General features: G+C 43.8%; 1 long non-coding RNA gene across 1 annotated transcript; it reads left to right on the forward strand.

Annotated features, from left to right (window-relative positions):
- The first annotated feature begins 2949 nt into the window (after positions 1 to 2949).
- Positions 2950 to 20026, forward strand: LOC128334043 (uncharacterized). The gene is made up of 3 exons (XR_008311161.1): positions 2950 to 3020; positions 16997 to 17095; positions 19302 to 20026. It is a non-coding gene; the product is annotated as an uncharacterized LOC128334043 (long non-coding RNA).
- The last annotated feature ends 227 nt before the right edge of the window (positions 20027 to 20253 follow it).

Genomic DNA, 20253 nt, shown 5'->3' on the forward strand with positions numbered 1-20253 from the left:
AGATGATCTTTGTAAACAGCAATATAATTCAGGCATTTGAAGCTGTATCTGCTAATATGAAATATTTATAGTTTGATGTAGAGTTACCCTCTTTTTCTCTGTATAATTTTTTTTCTCCCCTAGGAGCACATGTTGATAGTACCAAGAGAATCTTTTCAACCACCTCATTTAAGTAGCAGTTTTCTTATAACACAAAAGATTGGATTTACTTTTCACTGAATGCATTTCTGTACATCAAAAAAGGCGTCAAGCTATTTTAGCTCAACATGGAACATAGGAAGCTGCCATATACAAGTCAGACCATTGGTCCATCTGGCTCAGTATTGTCTACACAGACTGACAGTGGCTTCTCCAAGGTTGCAGGCAGGAATCTCTCTCAGCCTTATCTTGGAGATGCCAGGGAGGGAACCCGGAACCTTCTGCTCTTGCCAGAGAGGCTCCATCTCCTGAGGGGAATCTCTTCCAGTGCTCACACTTCTAGTCTCCCATTCATATGCAACCGGGGTGGACCCTACTTAGCTAAGGGGACAAGTCATGCTTTCTACCACAAGACCAGCAGTTCTCTGCTTAAGATCCAGAAGGTCCCAGGTTCAATCCCTGGTAGCATATCCAAGTATGCCTGAAAAACCTTACAGAGCAATTACCAGCCAGACAATGCTGAGCTACATAGACTGATGGCCAGACTAGATATAAGAGAGCTTCTTATGACCTGGGGAGCCATCAGAATCCCTCTTTGCTCAATATGAAAGCTCTCCTAGACTTGGCCCCTCAATCTGGCCAACTTGGAGCTATTCTTTCCATCCTCTTTAGGGTAGCAGGGTTGGCCAGGATTGGTTTGAGATCCATGCATGCTCTTGATAGGCAATCATGATGATTCTACAATCAACATAGGGACATAGGAAGTGAACTTATACAGAGTCACACCCTTGGGAATGTTCTATGTGATTCCAAGGCTAGACTGATCAACGATGGGATCCAAAGAGCAATCTTTATATTACTATAATGCTCCTCAAGCACCATGTCCATCTTCTAAGGCAGGAGCAGCTAGCCTAATGGCACTAGTAAACATTAGTGAATTAGTTTGCTTTCCGTTTCTGTTTCTGAAAGACAAATCTTGGCAGCTGTCTGATCACACTGGGCCTCTACACAAACAGTTGCACAAGCAAAGAGCTCTATGCATGCCTTCATTGAATGTGTGGAGATTATGGGCAGCACCATCCCTAAGGAGGGCAAATTGCCGCAAATGTCCAAACCCTAGGCTGTGCAGGGATGTCAACGTGCAGAGGCCAGTGAGGGAGCTCTTCCTCATCAGCCATGGCCAATCTGCACTTCAACTGTTGGAGGTGGGGGGGAGTTGACTAAACCCAATTGTACCAGAGCCAGCGTGAGCAATAAAGTTGGGCCCATTAAAGAGTAGCAGGAGACAGTTGTTTCAGACCCAACTGAAACAGGCCCTATCCATCCCCAGCCCAGCATCCCTCCAGTGGCTGTTGCTGGTATCTATCTTATGTTCCTTTTTTAGATTGTGAGCCCTTGATGTTGAAATGTTCCATTGCTTAACTACCTGTTTGCCACTTGTCAGCACCATAACAGCAAAACATTTCCGGGAAGAAGAAGCAAAACATGAAGCCTACAGATATGAGATAGCTAGCTAGCTAGATAGATAGAGCAGTGATTCTCTTTATTTAGCAGGGGAGAGCAATTAGCCCTATCCATTCCCAGCACAGCATCCCTCCAGTGGCTATTGCTGGTATCTATCTTATGTTCCTTTTTTAGATTGTGAGCCCTTGATGTTGAAATGTTCCATTGCTTAACTACCTGTTTGCCACTTGTCAACACCATAACAGCAAAACATTTCCGAGAAGAAGCAAAACATGGGCCTAGTGAATCAGGCCTGTGCTAAAGTTTAGTCAAGCTAAAAACTCTGCATATCAATAGCTATTGCCAATATGCTTCTAATAATCAGAAATTATGCAACTAAATCTCCAACAGCACTACTGGACAGGACAAAGGGCGGGGGGGGGGACAATCCTGGACCCACAAAAAGTGAAGCCGGCACATGTGTCCTCTTCTCAATGCTTCTTTGTGATGTCTGATGGGATGCATGCATCTCTCTCACTCATGCAAATGCAATTAGATCATTCACACAATCAAAAACTGTGTTCCACCCGGGTTTGGGAGCTGCGGGTGCTCCCAACTTTTGGTTGTGTGGAAGCAAGGTAGGAGGAAAACCTGGGTAGCTTTTCCTCCCACCTTGCTTCCACGCAATCACTTCTACCCAAGTTTTCCTCTTATCTTGCTTCCACACAACCAAAAATTAGGAGCACACACACAGTTCCCAAACCCAGGTAGAATACAGTTTTGGGTTGTGTGAATGATCTCAATGAGTTGATATATGCCTGCTTCAGACAAGGCTGTCACAATCCACCCATGCACATCTGAGACAGGGTCAGAAGATGGGCCTGCTCCCAAGGAACTCTTGTGCAACACTCCGCCATCTGTGAGGGGTTCCATGAAGAGCCTCCCAATAGGCAGACACTGCTGGACATACAGGGAAGTGAGTTGCCAGAAGCAGATCCTATGTCACCAGAACCTGGGGGGAGGGGTATCCACACCCCTCAACATGACACAAAGAACCCTGGGATGAGATCTGAGAATGCAAAGCCCACCTGGTATGAGCAATGAACCCCACAAGGCAGATCCCAGACTCAGAACCATAAGACGGGCCCAGCAGCCATACCCGCCATCATGGGAAAGGCCTGGGCAGAACTGCAGAAGTGGTGGAAGAGCACTTGCCTTGCAGCTAGTCCTGGGACATCACAAAAGGTCTACTTGAGATCTGGGGAGCTCCTCAGAATCAAGGGAGAGACCAAACACAGCTGTCTGGACTCACAGTTTCAGAGCAGCAGCCTATATCAGCTTCCTCCTGACACTCACACCCTGATGGAAGAAGAGCTTGCTTCAGCTGCTGACTCTGGCCCCAGAGTTCTCACTCTGTTCTGAGATTCTTGAACCTGAAGGTGACTTTGAAGGCTTTCTTCCCTGCAGCCCCCTGACCTGGCTCTTGCTCTCAGCACCTTGGCTCTGCAATGCCTACAGGGGTGTATCTAAGGTAGGGCAGGCAGGGCACATGCCCCGGGTGCCACTTGAAGGGGGGTGCCATTTCTTAAAATTAAAAAAAAGGCCACCAAAAACAAAATGGCCACCATGCATGCTCAAATGGCTTCTAAGAGGCCCTAGGCCATGCCAGGCCTCGCAGAGGCTATTTGAGCATGTGCAGTGGCCATTTTGTTTTCTGAGGCCATTTAAAAAAAAATTGGCCACTGCATGTGCTCAAATGGTCCCTGTGAGGCCCCATGCATTGCAGCTTCCAAAATGGCCACCAAGCCGATCTTTGCAGACCCGAACAGGCCTGAAAATCAGCCCGGGACGGGCTGTGGTGGTGAATTAAGAGGCCAGCGGGGGGAGGGGGAATGGTGAGTTTGTCTTTGAATCAGTGTGAAATCCTTAGTATAAGGTCCACTGGGAGTTTCTTGCTCTCTCTCTCTCATTTTAACTGTCTTTCTGAAATGCTAGAATATATTCCAAGTGGTGACACAGTTTACTCTGCATATCCTTTAATTATTTTCAGAGTATCTGGGAAAAGTCAAATTCTCCATTTATTTTTAAAACTTATGTAATAGTGATGCTACAATGCAGAGTAGAGAATTAGACAGGCACTTCAGTTTAGTTTTCCAGGTATACTTCCACATAGTATTTGGGTATTTCATGAGCCCCAGCATACTGACATTTGTAGTTTTCCAGCATTTTTTGGTCTGTCTATGTCTACTGCTAAATAGTTTTTGAAATATTAAAAGAATAATGAGCTTGACTTGTATTTTTTAGCTGATATTCTGGTAAAGTTATCTGAAAGATGGGTGTCAGATGTTTGGACAGGAGGTGCAATTTCAGTGCTTGCCCTAGGCGCTATTTTCCCTAGATACACCTCTGAATGCCTAGAAGGATCCTGGTGCCCAACACCTGTGGCAGTACCAACTTCTACTCCTGAGAACCCCACTCTGTACCCTGCACATTCTGAGAAGCTGTGACAATAGCCCATGTACCACATCATAGGGCAGTTCACATGGCCATAAACTGGGGAGGAGATTAGTTCTACCCATTTCAGTAGCTGAGTGTGCCCGTGTTTTGCAATTGACTGCTCGATAGAAGCAAAGTAGGAGATGGGGATCTTGATTGTCAGTCAAGCCTCACCTGGGTATGATAAATTTCCTCCCTACCTCATTCATAAATGGGGGGGGGGTGGAATCAGTGTAGGAGGTGCCGGTCCTGCCCAACTGGGGCTTGACTGACGATCAAGCTCACCACCTCTGACCTTGTTTTTACCTAACCCACGATCGGAAATCTGGAGCACTCAGCTCCTGAATGAGGATAGGTGGCTATTCCTACCCTAATGCCAATATGTTAACTGCCCTTATGTATTACAAAGAAGCATGGAGAACAGCAAGGAAATGTCACTTGTACTTCTAGTCTACAACTGCTTCTATTTGATCAAGTCTAAAGCCACTCAAAGGACCAGGCACAGATTTTGTCATTTTGTGGGGATTTTATTGAAAAATGTAAAAAGCAAACAGATGAGTTAGGAGTAAGATTGGATTTTGGAGATAAAAAAGAACTAGGCTTACAGTTGTCCTTTTCTAACTCCCTCCTTGGGATATGGAAGGGGTTACAGAATAACAAATACAACAGGAGCAAAATGCTACAATATGACAATAACACGGATCAAAATAACCAATGTATTTGAATGTCACTCCACCATGTGAGAGGGTACTCTGGATCATACATGCATCTAGATTGACACTGATTTAGCTAGATGAATATTAGCATTGACTTTTAGCTGTCCCTGCTGCCACCCTTGTTCTGCTGTGGCATGAAGTGTTTTGCTATTTCAGAGGCAAAATGTCAAACCAGCAATAAGCTGAAGTGTGCAAAATGGAGCTGAAGGGAGATGAAGGGGGAGGGGAGAATGGGGGCTTCAAAAGTTACAGACAGGGTCTTTTTTACACTTGGTCATTATCCTGTCCCATTCACAGATGGTGAGGGTCCTTCTCCCTCAAGACACAGAGACACAGATATTTGAAAGACGCCTACTCATCAGCAAACTTGGTTTTCTGAAGTAAACTTCGTTGTCTTATCTCCTACAAAACTTTCATGAATATTTTTCTTATTTATCTTGAGATTAGTATGGGGCAATAGAGCAGTACACGTGATATTCTGCCAAATTGTCCCATACAGAGAGTTCCTCCTCCTCCTTTTCCATCATCTCCAACATCTCCTTGTCCTTCTTCATCTTATCTTTCTCCATCATCTCCATCCTTCTCCTTCTCCTTCTTCTCCTTCTCCAGGCTCCTTCCTCAGTGCAGAAGGTCATTACTTGGGATAAGGTAGATTTCTTTTCCTTCACAAAGTCCTACTATGTTAAACTGGAAAAGAGAAGACTGACATAACAGAGCCATCCTCATTTACCTGAAGGGCTGTCACCTAAAAGAAGACTTGTTCTTTGCTGTTTCTTAGAACAGGATTAGAACCAATAGGTTGAAAATACAAAGAAGCAGATTCAGGCAAACCATTGGGAGAAATTTACTACCTGTCAGAGCAGTGGGTACTAGAAATTTTCATTCATCTTGTTGACCATGTGTCAAGAATGCTTTGTGGCAGATTCCTGCACTGAGCAGGAGTTAGGCTAGAAAACCTCCAAGCTTTCCTCCAACTATACAATTCTATGATTCTAACCCAACATTTTATGACATTTTTCCCGCCCCGCCCCCCAAAGTGTCAGCACAGTATCAGTTGAAAGCAATGATGCACCTTTCACAACTTGGCATCTCATTTATCAATTTCACAACCCATGCCAATACTAATAGAGTCTATTTGATATCAATGGGGAGAGGGGGGAAAGGGGAGTATCACAGATGTGGATGGAGACAAGGGATTTACATACCCCAGGAGTGACATGAAATTGATCTTCCAATTTTGCCCCCTGCTTGGGGGGGAAAAGAACTCTTGTCTTTTTTCTTAAGATAATACAGCTCTGTTAAGTTGAAAAGCAGAATAAGTAATTAATCACAGGGAAATTTGGCAAAGAAATGATAATTCAGAAGTTGGACCAAGATAACTTTGTGCCTTAAGGGTTATTTGTGAAAGTACATTCAGAATGGTAATTTTTTGATACAAAACTCACAGCACACATGGTGTCCATCTGTTCTTATTTATTCTGGGCTTTATCTGTAGGAAGGACTTGCTGTCCAATCTTGAAGATCTCAAGAGAAGCTCTCAGTCCCATACCAAGTGTCCAGAACTGAGTGCATGAACAAGCCACACTTGATGAATGTTTCAAAAGTGTATAATAAACATATTTCATGACCTGATGTGAGAAATAATAAATTGGTTGTTTCTCCCCAAGAACAGTGCAGTTCTAGATGTCAAGAATCAGGCCAAGAGAATCCATTCTGTGTTGCTCCAGAATCTAAGAGTTGGGTGTGTACAAAACTGTACCAGTAAGAATTTTTCTGCCTGCTTTCCTTTCACTATCCCTTCAACTATACTAAATTTGGTTCAAATCAGTTAGGCAGTTCACAAGTTAGCCCACTTGCATCTCAAATGTTCATTTGTCTGCCATCTTGAATCTGGGTGGATGACATCATCACAAATGACACCCTTGAGGTTTTCCTTTGCAACTTCACCTGTAGCAAATTTGGTTCAAATTGGTTAGGCAGTTCACAAGTTAGCCCAATTGTGCCTCAAATGTCCACATGTGTTCAGTGTTCCCTGTAACTGGAAATCCCGGGTGTTGTTGACTACAACTCCCAGGATCCTCAGCTGAAATGGCCTTTGGCTGGGAATGGTGGGAGTTGTAGTCAACAGCATCTGGAATTACCTGTTACAGGGAACACTGGTGTCCACCATCTTGAACTGGGGTGGATGACATCATCGTAAACTATGCCATCGAGGTGTCTCTATGTGTCCCTACAACTGTACCAGGTGATCTCATAAGCCTATTGGAACGTAGGCTAAAAATCCACATTGCATCATGACTTGGAGCTGTGCCACCAGCCAGTAGACCAGTGTGATAGCTGATCAGATCATACAAGCTGCTATCTGTGTGAGGTGACAGAACATTTAGCAAAGTACTCCCATGCTTTTAACATTCCTTTTCAACAAGCTGTAAAGCACCTCACAGTGAGAAGTGCAGAGACACCTTAACAGTGAGACCAGACTGGTTTTACTAGTGGACATGGAGGACATGCATGTTAAATTAACAATGTAGGTATTATGGGACAGCTTAGCTGTTTTCAAAGAGATGAAATGTGTTAATATGGCATCTCATAGGACTCTGAGAGATGGATGTGAAACAGCTCTGGGTTCTATCTGAAAGACATTTTGCGTGAATGGAACACAAAAGAGAGGGGTGACTTTCACAGATACCCCCTCCCTTGAAAGTCCAACATGCTGTATCCCTGCCCTGGAGGGTCCCTCAACCATCAGAAGCAGATTTCTCAGCCTCAGTGAGGATGCTGTGGGGAGGAGGTGACAGGAAATTCCCATTTGGGATCTTCCTTCCACTTATAATAAGAATACAATACAATCCTTTGTGCATAGAAGATTTACAGGCATGATGCCAGATGGGTCAGATTGTGTGAAGAAACATGCATATTTAAGTGATTTTCCATGTTATTTATCCTCTTTTTTTTTTTTTTTTGGTAAGCAAAGCGTCCTTTGTTTAGTTTGCTTGTATAATGAAGTCAAAATGTGATCAATTAAATTAGATTTTCATTTACATTGTCTAAGCCCCAATTACTTGAAGCAACCCAAGGCAACTTGGTTTAAAACAGTGAACTAAGCAAATTCAATTAAACCAAGTTGTATGCTGGGTTTGTATCTTATGCTTAATTTTTCATTCACAGATTTCTGGAATGACGCTGCCCTCCTAGCGCATGCTGGTTTATCATTCACAGATAAAAACATGTGAAATAATTTTCAATTTTTCAATTAAAAGCCTGAGAGAACAGGTACATCTTTAGAGTCCTTCTGAAAGCAGAAAGAGAATGGGATGCTCTTATTTCAACAGGGAACATATTCCAAAACCCCGGGGCAACCACAGAGAAGTTCAGGTCCTAAATCGCCAACAAACAAGCTGATGGCAACTGTAACCAGACTTCTCCAGACGGTCTTAATATGTGACAGGGTTCATGACAAAGAAAAGCCTTGATCCTACCTTTTGGGAAATTTAGGGAATATATCCATTTTTTCATGAGGTCCAGGGAAAATGCTATTTCTGTCACACTTGCATTATAAACAAACAGTAATCCTCTTCAGATAGTTAAGTGGATATGATGAAGAGATATGTGGTGGTGACATCCAAGGAATAGGCCCTCCGTCCCACCCACCAAAAAAATCACCTGAAATGACCTAAGCATGGATGCTTGTCTTTGCAGTTAAGTTTTGTGTCTGTGTAAGCATGCTGCTGCATAATTACATTTGTGCTAAAATCCTTAATTTCTCCATTATTTTATATGTTCAAGTTATCACTTCTGTCCCAGAGATTTTTTAAAAAAGTTTCAAATGAACCAGGAACTTGGAAGTCCCTTCTCCAAAAATTGAGTGTAACCTTCTAATCTGCCTGCCTGCCTGTTTGTTTCTATGGATACTGCTTCCCTAAATGTCAGTCATAGCTGTGACCTCTCATTGGCAAGTAAAGTTGGAATGGGTTTATTTCTCACCAAATGATTGGGCAGAATACTGCCTGCACATTTCATCCCATATCTCTGCTTCCACAAGGGCTAGAAGCGATTTGCTTTGAAAGGAAAGCCAGGAAGTTGGAAATCCAGGCTTTCCAGCCTGGCTGGGTCCAAATAGGCAGAAAGTGGCAGAGTCACGGTCACCACTTGGGCAGCCGACTCTAAAAATGAACCTTACATGGTTTGCTTGATTTCATGATGTTGGCTGTTTAGTAGCTCCCTTATTAATGCATTAAAGCAGGGGTTCCCAACCTGTGGCACTACTACTGCTGCTACTACAACTACTATGGCAAATATGTATATACCACTTTTCAACAACAGTTCCTAAATTGGTTTGCAGAGATCAAGAGAGAGAGAGAGAAAGAGAGAGAAATAAAATATAAAATAAAATAAAATGGATCTGTAGATGTCGGTACTCTAGATGTTGCTGAACTACAATGCTCATCATTCCCAGATACAATTTATTGTGGCTGGGGATGATAGGATTTGTAGTTCAGCAACTCTGGAGTGCCACAGGTTGGAAACTCCTGCTTTAAAGCATACCAGGCAACATCCAAAAATAGGTTTAGGTGTAGTGTTCCCTCTAACAGGGATACCCAGATGTTGTTGACTACAACTCCCAGCATCCCCAGCTGCAATAGCTTTTGCTTGGGGTTATGGGAGTTGTAGTCAACAACATCTGGGAATCCCTGTTAGAGAGAACCCTGTTTAGGTGTACAAATGACAGTCAGAAAAAGCATACAAGACACTACTGGTATAACCTATTATGCCCATTAACCATTTCACCTTCACAACATAGGATTCCTGAAGTACTTTTAATAGAGAAAAAACCAAGGACCATTCTCCACATTGCAAATTTAAGTTAAGTGTTCTCATCACTCTCCTGTGTATAAAATTATGATGCGAAAACGGGTTTTGACTATGCATGTTGGCTTACAACAGGGATTCCCCACCTATGGTACTCCAGAAGTTGCTGGACTACAATTCCCAACATCCCCAGCCACCATACATTATAGCTGGGGAGGATGGGAGTTGTAGTTCAGCACCATCTGGAGTACAACAAGCTAGGGATCCCTGGCTTATAAGAAAAATACAGGGGTCCTGAGAATTTAAAAGAAGCTCTTGATTCTAAAACAAATGTGGTTTTTATTTTGATTGCTAGTAATGAGTTGCAGTGGCGCAGCGGGGAAGCAGCTTGCCTAGGAAGCAAGGGGCTGTGAGTTCGAATCCCTGCTGCTGTGCTTCCCAGACTGTGCCTAGTAAATATATATATTTGTTGTCACCTATATTGAGCAACAGTGACATAGGAAGGTTCTGGAGGCGGATGCTCGCTTCAGTGACAATGGCAAAGGCATCCTCTCATATTGTGCGGGCAGAGGTGCACCCAGGTAATTTTGGAGCCTGGACCTAAAAGCCTTCGGAGGCCCCCCTCCACTGCAAATTAAGCATTGTAATGCTCCGCTGGGTGACCACACCACCCAGGATAGACTAAAGAGGATTTGGGGGGCCCCAGAGGCTGTGGAGGCTCTGGACTTCACGCCCGAAGTCCAGGGGTAAGAGCACCTTTGTGTACATGAGAAAGGCAATGGTAAAACCCTCCTGTATTCTACCAAGAAAACCACATGGCTCTGTGGTCGCCAGGAGTCAACACCGACTCAACGGCACAATCTTTCTTTTCATTTATGCAGTCAGTCAGAATTCCTCTCAGCTGACATGCAGATAAAGATCATTTCAGGACACACTGCGATTACCCTTTGAAAAGTTCCTGGCTGCCTCTTGTTCCAGAAGCAGCTCTTCAATGCCCATTTGCAGCAGTAATTCCAGAGAAATCTGACAGTATCGACAGCTCTGAAACAAACTTTCCGAGTGATACTTGAGAGAAACAGCTTTTGGCTATAACCATAAATCAAGCATTTCGCACCGTTCTTAATTCATCACGCCCTTTTAAGCAGCTGTGATGATTCTGTCTCTACAGCAGGGATTTTCTTGTTCAGTTCGATATCATGGCTGGATGGTGACATCCCATATCTTAGGATTTATATGAGACAGTGATGAATTTTATGAAAGACAATAACATTTTGCAGTTTGGATTACATGGTCCCTCTTGCTTTTGCTTGCATGTTCAAATCCACCACTTTCTTTACTAATGACTTGTTTTACTGAGGAAAGACCAAGAGTTTCCATTTCATACCCTGGACCTAAGCAACTCTGCACACAGTGGCAGTCTGGGCCAACTGTCACATAGGGTGCTAAATGGTGAGGGACACCAATGACCTAGGTCATGTGCCACCTATGTGGGTGCCCCCACCCCTGTTGGGAAACGCACATACCTACCATCATCAGAGCAAGTGAGTGACCGAGTGCTCCCCATCCCTGTCACCCACCCAACCACCCAGTTGTTCTTCACCTCACCTCTTCCCACAGGATTGCTGGTCTTGTGGTAGCAAGCATGACTTGTCCCCTTTGCTAAGCAGGGTATGCCCTGATCACATATACATGGGAGACTAGAAGTGTGAGCAATTTAAGATATTCCCCTCAGGGGATGAGGCCACTTGGGGAAGAGCAGAAGGTTCCAAGTTCCTTCCCTGGCTTCTCCAAGATAAGGCTGAGAGAGATTCCTGCCTTTAACCTTGGAGATGCTGCTGCCAGTCTTTGAAGACAATACTGAGCTAGATAGACCAAAATATGTCCCTGAGGGTTGCACCGCTCTTGGGGACATATTTCCTGGTGTCACAGAGGGGAAAAAGGGACAGGATTCTCTCCAGCCGCCTTACATTACATTTCAGAAATGTAATTAGGTTTTACGGATGCTGGTGCAAAAGAAGGCAAACATTTCATTTGCCTCGAACTGGGTTAGACTTAATGGTACCTATCACAGCTTTTGCTATGGCAACCCAAACGGGTACATCCATAGAACTGGGCAGTGGAAGTCTCCAACATTTGATTGGTTTCATAGCTAGTTTGGAATTTTCTAGGTCAAACTGGCAATTTTCAACAAAGTTGAGGTAGAATACAACGTTTTCATGGCATTTTCCCATCGGTGGCCCGAAGTATGACGAAGGGTTGCAATTTATTGGCAGAGAACATGCTTTGCTTTCGGAAAGTGCCCGTTCAGTCCCTGATGGCAGATACCAAGACCATGAAGGATGACTGCCTGAGACCCCAGAGAATCACTGTCAGTTACAAATTCCAGAGAGGTAGCTATGTTAGTCTGCTGAAATAAAAAACCCACAAGGAATTCCATTGCAACTTAAAAGTGAACAAATTTATTTCAGGGTAAGCTTTTGTGGACTGCAATCCACTTCATCAGATGCATGAAGTGTGAACCTTAGTTGGCATATATATGGAGTCAGAGAAAGAGAAAAGAATTATAAAGGTGAGACCAAATGGCTATTACAAGGAAGAGACACAATCAGTGAGCATTTCTCTGTAAAGTTAAAATTTAAGAGATAAGTGTCCAAAAAGGTCCATACGGCCCTGACTATAGGAACATAGGAACATAGGAAACTGCCATATACTGAGTCAGACCATTGGTCTATCTAGCTCAGTATTGTCTTCACAGACTGGCAGCAGCTTCTCCAAGGTTGCAAGCAGGAATCTCTCTCAGCCCTATCTTGGAGAAGCCAGGGAGGGAACTTGGAACCTTGAAACAAGGGTGGACCCTGCTTAGCTAAGGGGTCAAGTCATGTTTGCTCCCACAAGACCAGCTCTCCTCTGAGAAAGGCACTTCGAGTCAGGCCTCAGAATACATAGGGAAGGGGTTTCTTGTCACCCCAGGCCTCTTCCTTGGAGCTTGGTGGTTACTGTGTCAGCCTCTCACTGGAGGCCTATGACACTCTATCCTTCCACAGTGACATCACTGGCTTTCTCCCTTTTAAAAATTATTTTTAATTTTTATTTATTATTACATTTGTATACCGCCTTTCATTAAAACCATCCCAAGGCGGTTCACACAAAAGTTAAAAACAAGACTATAAAAATGACACAATTAAACTATTAAGCTAAAACAGAAAACAAATCTGACTAAAAGGGCATCATGTCAGATTCTGAGTCTGCTCCTGATCAAGCTCTGTTTATTTCCTGTTCCCAGGTCACTGAGTCACCTTGGGATATTTTCCTCTCTCAGTGTAACCACCTAATATTGCAGGGTAATTGCTCACTATAATTACTATAATTAAGGTGCAGAAGAGGACAACCAAGATGATCAGGAACCTGGAGCACCTTTTTAATAAGGCAAGGCTACAGCATCTGGGGCTTTTTAATTGGGAAAAGAGGCAACTAGGGGGAGACATGGTAAAGGTTCACAAAATTATGCATGGAGTAGAGAGAGTGGATAGAGATTATTTTTTATCATTCTCTCACAACATTAAAACCAGGAAATTTAGGGTCAAAAAAAGGAAGTACTTTTTCACACAGCACACAATTAATCTATGGAATTCTCTGCCACGGGATGCGGTGATGGCCACTAGTTTGGATGGCTTTAAAAGCAGCTTGGACAAATTAATGGAGGACTGGTCTATCAGTGGCTACTAGTCTGAGGGCTATAGGCCACCTTCAGCTTCATAGGCAAGATATCTCTCAATACCACTTGCAGGAGAGCAACTGTAGGAGAGAGGGCATGCCCTCACCTCTTGCCAGTGGGCTTCTCAGTGGGCCACTGTGGGAAACAGGATGCTGGACTAGAAAGGCTTCGGATCTGATCCAGCAGGGCTGTTATATTCTTACAGATCACCTGTACAGTGACTTTCTGCTCTCTTTAATACATGAGCCAGCTGGAATGTTTGGTACATGTGAGACAAATGCTCATTATGATTTTTGACAATGTCTACACCCCTAGAGATGGAAAATTGGTAATAGCATTGCAATACTGTACTTTCAGCTTTCATTCTGTTCCCTCTCTTTTTTAAATTGTCCTGACCATTGGCCAACTTTGCAGTGCTCTTTTATATGCTACTAAAAGTTTTTAAAACACTTTTTTTTTTTTTTTAGAAAATTGTATCGGTGTGAGCAGAAGCATTGAAATGAAAATTGGGAGCAATGTTCTCCAAAAGATTACTCCATGGAGAGAATACAACACTTTGTCCATTTTTACCCTAACCCTTTGTTCTGTGAAAAAATGACTGCAAATTTAACCTTTTTGTTTGATAAAAAGGGGTGATAGAACACAGACAGCTGTATGTGCAACAATGCTATCACCAATCTTCCATCTCTAGGGGTGTAGAAATTGTCAAAAATCATAATGAACATTTGCCTCCCATGTACCAAACATCTCAGCTGGCTTTCCCCCCATCTCTATGAGCATTTGTTTCACCAGATGGTGCCAATGGCCAAAATATGTGGCCTGATTCATGGATGCCATACTTTGATACAATCCCCTGTGGGAAGTATCTCAGGGGAAATTAAACTATCCCCCCCTGCAGAACAGGGTAATGAATAAGGAGGAGAGCTGGTCTTGTGGAAGCAAGCATGACTTCTCCTCTTTGCTAAGCAGGGTCCACCCTGGTTGCATATGAATGGGAGACTTGATGAGTGAGCACAGTAAGATATTCCCCTCAGGGGATGGAGCCACTCTGGGAAGAGCATCAAGATTCCAAGTTCTCTCCCTGGCAGCATCTCCAAGGTAGGGCTGAGAGAGATTCCTGCCTTCAACCTTGGAGAAGCTGCTGACAGTCTATGTAGACAATACTGAGCTAGATGGAGCAATAGTCTGACTTGGTATATGGCAGCCTCCTATGTTCATTTTTCTGTGGGTTCACTCTGCCCTGCATTTCATGCCTCCTGAATTCTAGTTTGATTAGGCAAATGTCTAAATTTAATTCCAGAACTGAAACTGCTTGCACAAATTTGATGCAGCTTTAAGTTCACGCTTATTTCCACCTTTTTTCCCCCTTACCCATGCCTAGACTGATAAAACACTGGGTGACATCCTTACTAAGTATGCTGTCATGCAGTGAGTAGAAGCATCCTCACTGTGGAGAGCAACCAGACTAGACTTCTGGGTCAGTGGCTAACATGAACACAATGCCAGCATTTCTTTCCCTCCAGGGCTGCTGTGCACATAAATCTAGCCCCAATAGAGTTGCACATGAGCACAGTTGTGCCATCACTCAGAAATGTATGCCAATGCTTGTGCAATGGAGCTTCCATGGAAAACAATAGAATGTCCATTGTGCAAATGCAGGTACACATTTTCAAAACATTGTGCAACACCACTTTTACATGTTGGGACTTAGGTACACACATTTGATATAGGCTAATTCCCTGACAGGGATCCTGGTAAGGGAAATAGTATTATTATAGACCACAACCACCCCACCTCCCCACCCTCACCTGCTCCACCACGGAGTAACCCACTGGGAGGAGCTGGAACCAAACCAGGCCACTAACCTCTCCCAACCAGCTCTCCGTATTGCACACTGGCTCCTTCATCCATGATCAAGTCATGGATGATCTCAGACTTATTATGGATTGACCTGGCATTACAAAGTACTAAGGTGAAGTTCTGTGGGTTGCGGGCACTACTCTCCAAGGTCAAAGAGGTGGTAGGCCTGATTGAGGGGGAAATCACAATTAAATTTCTAAATTCCCTTCTGCTGTTATGACCTGCTGATCTACCAGTGCCAGATCTTCATCAATTCCCCACCACCACTGAAATACAGTGGTCCCTCGACTTACGAAGTTAATCCGTTCCGAATGCACATTCGTAGGTCGAAAAGTTCGTAAGTCGAAAAGCAGTTTCCCATAGGAATGCATTGGAAACAGATTAATTCGTTCCGGAGCCTAGGAAAAAGACCCAGACACCCAGTTTTATGTGCAAAACTCTTTATCAAGTGCACTTTAAAGGCATGCAAAATGCAAACTACGCAAACTCCTGCGGAGCACTGCTCGCCATGGGGCAACGACCACATTATCAAAATTCGTAAGTTGAGGAAACCGCATCTAAAATTCGTAAGTCGAGGAAACCGCATCTAAAACCGCCAACGGTTTTCTGTTCGGATGTCGAAAAATTCGTAAGCGTGAGGCCACTTTTACCTTTCGTAAGTCGAAAAATTCAGATGTCGAGTAGTTCGTAAGTCGAGGGACCACTGTAGTTGCCCCAGAGATGCCCCCTGCCTCCCCATCTCTGGACAACCCAAGACACATACCTGTACCAGGCTCAGCTAATTATAGGGAAGCAACAGTGTAATTAGCGGGAGGCTCCCTTCCAGAGGTCCAAAACAGCACCTTGGCCCCACCCCTCAGTCCCACTTCCGAAGGCCACCACCAAAGGCTGGCCCCCTTTGGCGACCAGCTCTGGTGGCCACCTGCTGGAGCAGCACTGCAGTGGCACTGCAGGAGAACTAGGAGGAGGTTTTTGTACATTCCATCTTCCGTCCTCCCCCATCACGTTTCCTCCCTGTTTGAGGTGGTCAGGCCAGCTCCAGGCTTTGCCGAATGTTCCGTCTCCACCCTTTGCTTGCTTGCCCTTGTAATTGCTCTAACATTGAGCAGCCGAGTCCCTCTCTGCCCATTCGCTGTGGTTGGGCTTTTTCAACTCTTTGGGCTGCCGGAGGCTGTCAGTGGCATTTTGCAGGAGATGCTAGGAGAAGGTTTCACATCACATCCACCTCAGAACTGTAGAGGGAGGAAAGATGATGGGGTTGGCCACTGCAGCAAACTGTACATGCACAATGTTCTCTACAAAATTTGGAAAGAAAAGTTGGAATGATTGATCTTTAATGCCTTGGGACCAGTTCATTTAGAAGTTCAAACTCTGGGGAGAAATTCAGAGGGGAAGAATTCCATAAGCCTCCCTATGTGAAGCATCTCCTTTGAATCTATGGCAAATGGCACCTACCTAGTATATAAGCGATGCTATTCCCCAATGGGAACAGACAAGCAATTATCCAGAACAAATTGTGTCTATAACAGTGAAGAACATTTTATTATTGCCTGAAGGGGTTTTTGAAGCTCTCCCTATGAAATTGTCTCGTAAATAATTCAATGGAAAAGTGATTTACTTTGGTGGAGAACTTAGGAGGAAAAGCCTTTCAAAGACAGTCTGTCAAAAGTTATTTACATTAATTTAATCTTAAATTCCAAACAAATTGAGCTAGATTAAATTTCATTATCAATTAGCACAGGGTTGTTGTTTCTGTGTTATGTTTAATGACCAAGAAAGACACTAACAATGCAATTCTTTTTGTTCCATTCTTGCCCAGAAAAATGGCTGCAAAATTGTCCTTTCAACCATGGTTGAACTCTCTGATCATGTCGGCAGGAAGAAAAACTTGAATTGACATTGAACTGCGTGTTTAAAGGTAGTGGGAGTTTTTGTCTCCATTAATTGCAGTCCATGCTTAAACCATGTTATCCCTGGCACAGTGGGCTGCATTGGCTTTGGCAAAGCTGCTACTTTTATTTATATTAGATAGACAGAGCGGAGCAATGCAGCTCTCCTGGATGGTATAATAAATTCTTTAAAAATGTTTATTTTATGTGCAAGCAATGGAATGCTAGGAAGTATCTTGAAGCAGAGCTGTTGTGAAAGTAAAAGGTTTAATAAAAATGTCTGTTACATAGTTGGTATATGTGTGAGAGAGGATAATACTGTCATAATCGTATGGATTGGTAGAAGGAATATGCCCGAATTAAGGTTTGGAAGTGGTGCTGGGGAGACTTAAGGAAGAGGCGAACAGGTTCTTACTAGGGGTAGGCATGGACTTACTAGGGGTTTGTACTGAACCGGTTCACCTTGAACCAGGGGTGGTTCGTCGGTTCAATAGGTATGTGATTGAATCGGGTGAAATGGTTTGGTACGATAAGGGGTGGTGAGTGAGTAAGTAAGCTGCTTACCTGGCCAGCACTGCAGGTCGCCCTCCCAGCATCCCCTAGCAGTACATTTTCTGAGCCAGCAGCTTGGCAAAAGAAGGAGCAGTGCAGTGCTTGGGGCTGCCAGGAGGATGAGCGGTGGTGAGCAGCTGTGCCGGCAGCTGTGCCAGATTCCTCTTTACAAGTACAGGTGAAACTCGGAAAATTGGAATATCGTGCAAAAGTCCATTAATTTCAGTAATGCAAATTAAAAGGTGAAACTGATATATGAGACAGACACATTACATGCAAAGCGAGATAAGTCAAGCCTTAATTTGTTATAATTGTGATGATCATGGCGTACAGCTCATGAAAACCCCAAATCCACAATCCCAGAAAATTAGAATATTACATGGAACCAAGAAGACAAGGCTTGTAGAATAGAACAATATCGGACCTCTGAAAAGTATAAGCATGCATATGTATTCAGTACTTGGTTTGGGCCCCTTTTGCAGCAATTACTGCCTCAATGCGGCGCGGCATGGATGCTATCAGCCTGTGGCACTGATGAGGTATTATGGAAGACCAGGATGCTTCATTAGCGGCCTTCAGCAGTTCTGCATTGTTTGGTCTCATGTCTCTCATCCTTCTCTTGGCAGTGCCCCATAGATTCTCTATGGGGTCAGGTCAGGCAAGTTTGCTGGCCAATCAAGCACAGTACACTGTATACTTTTCAGAGGTCCGATATTGTTCTATTCTTCAATCCTTGTCTTCTTGGTTCCATGTAATATTCTAATTTTCTGAGATTGTGGATTTGGGGTTTTCATGAGCTGTACACCATGATCATCACAATTATAACAAATTAAGGCTTGACTTATCTCGCTTTGCATGTAATGCGTCTGTCTCATATATCAGTTTCACCTTTTAATTTGCATTACTGAAATTAATGGACTTTTGCACGATATTCTAATTTTCCGAGTTTCACCTGTATATCCCCCAAATCGGTTTGGCCCAGTTCAACGGTCAAACTGGACTAGACTCAGTTTGGGGCAGACATGGAACTGGACTGGACCAGGTTGATTCAAATCCAGTTCCGATTCAAACTGAATTGGCCAAATTGGTTCTGTGCACACTCCTAGTCCTTACCTGCTCTTCACTGCCCCATGCAGCTTTCTGCTTGGGTCGCACCCAGCCCGAGAAGCCCTGCACGGCTCCAGCATGCACATGGCATCCACGGATGTGCAGGCGCCATTTGTGTGGTCAGCAACTCCATGCTGACCACACAAATGGTGCTGACACGTGCTCACACACGGGGCCTTCTTGGGCCGAGTGCTGTCCCAGCAGGAAGCTGCATGGAGCAGCAGAGAGAGCAGGACCTGATCTCCTTTTTCTTAAAGTTCCCTCACACTGCTTCTGGACTGTGTTCAGACTGAACTACCACTGAGCTATAGCCCCATCCCAGATCTAGACTGACTGTGATTATAAGAGACTTCATGGTATTAGAACATAAAGGGGCCACTCTTGGGATTTCCATAGACTACTACAGTTTTGATTGCACTTTGAGTGAGGGTTTGCTCTGTAACCACTAGGCTCTCCCTCTTCCCATTCCCACCCTTAATAATTCTACTGCTAGAACTGAAGCTGCATATTCTGTCTATCTATCTATCTATCTATCTATCTATCTATCTATCTATCTATCTATCTATCTATTTTCAGATTTGTAGACCACCCCACACGTCTGTCTCTGGGCGGTATATGCTAGAGGGGAATGTTTCAAGAAAACAATGATCAGAGGAAGTATACTTCACGGAGGGATTTGAACTGTATTCCTGTGGACTATTTCCAAATCCCACCTTTTAACAGCAGTGAGACTTTGATATGGCAAGTTAGAAAAGAGTGTCATCCAGCTAATCCTAAGCACATGATGGAATGAGATGACAAATGTTACATGTATTAATATTACAGTATCCACCAGAGTAATACATAGTAATACATATATAGAATATCTGAAAGCCCTCATTAAATGTATATGTTCATTATTTATAGCCAGATTCCCCAATCCATATTTTATGCTGCTTTTCATTACTCTTATAATACAGTGTTTATTAATTGAAAAGGACATGTTCTCATCAACAGTTTGGATCCAGAGAGGTGGTTTTCAATAAGCTTTTGTCACTCTCAGAAAAACATTGGGGCTATTTACACACACACACAGGCAAAACCGGGCTAAGGAAGCCCAGCCCAGTTGTGCTGGTGGATGTGAACGTTCAGGAATCACACAACTCTTGGCAGCAGACCCGCATATGAAGCCCGCCACTTAGCCTGGGTTTGGGGTGTGAGGGTGCCCTTAAACCGGGCTTAGTGCTCACCTGACAGTGCCATGCAGCTCCAGGTGACACTTACATGTGAGTAGCCTCCTGGCCAGTGCTGGGAGTCCAAACTCAGGTAACTTGGAATATATATCATATTCGAATATAAAATATGTTATGGCTAAGAAGCTAAAGAGGGAACACCACTCCTTGTTTGATACTGGAAGGCTCTGAATAAAATGTAATGCTAATGCTTTGATATGCCTTTTTCTGCCTTTCCTTATTTTATGCACTAAAACTATGCTCTTGTGGGGTGCATTATAGAAGCAGCAGCACTCCTACCCCTGGACCTCAGGGCC

Source organism: Hemicordylus capensis, chromosome 8 (genome assembly GCF_027244095.1).
Source record: "Hemicordylus capensis ecotype Gifberg chromosome 8, rHemCap1.1.pri, whole genome shotgun sequence".
In the NCBI taxonomy this organism is placed as follows: domain Eukaryota; kingdom Metazoa; phylum Chordata; class Lepidosauria; order Squamata; family Cordylidae; genus Hemicordylus; species Hemicordylus capensis.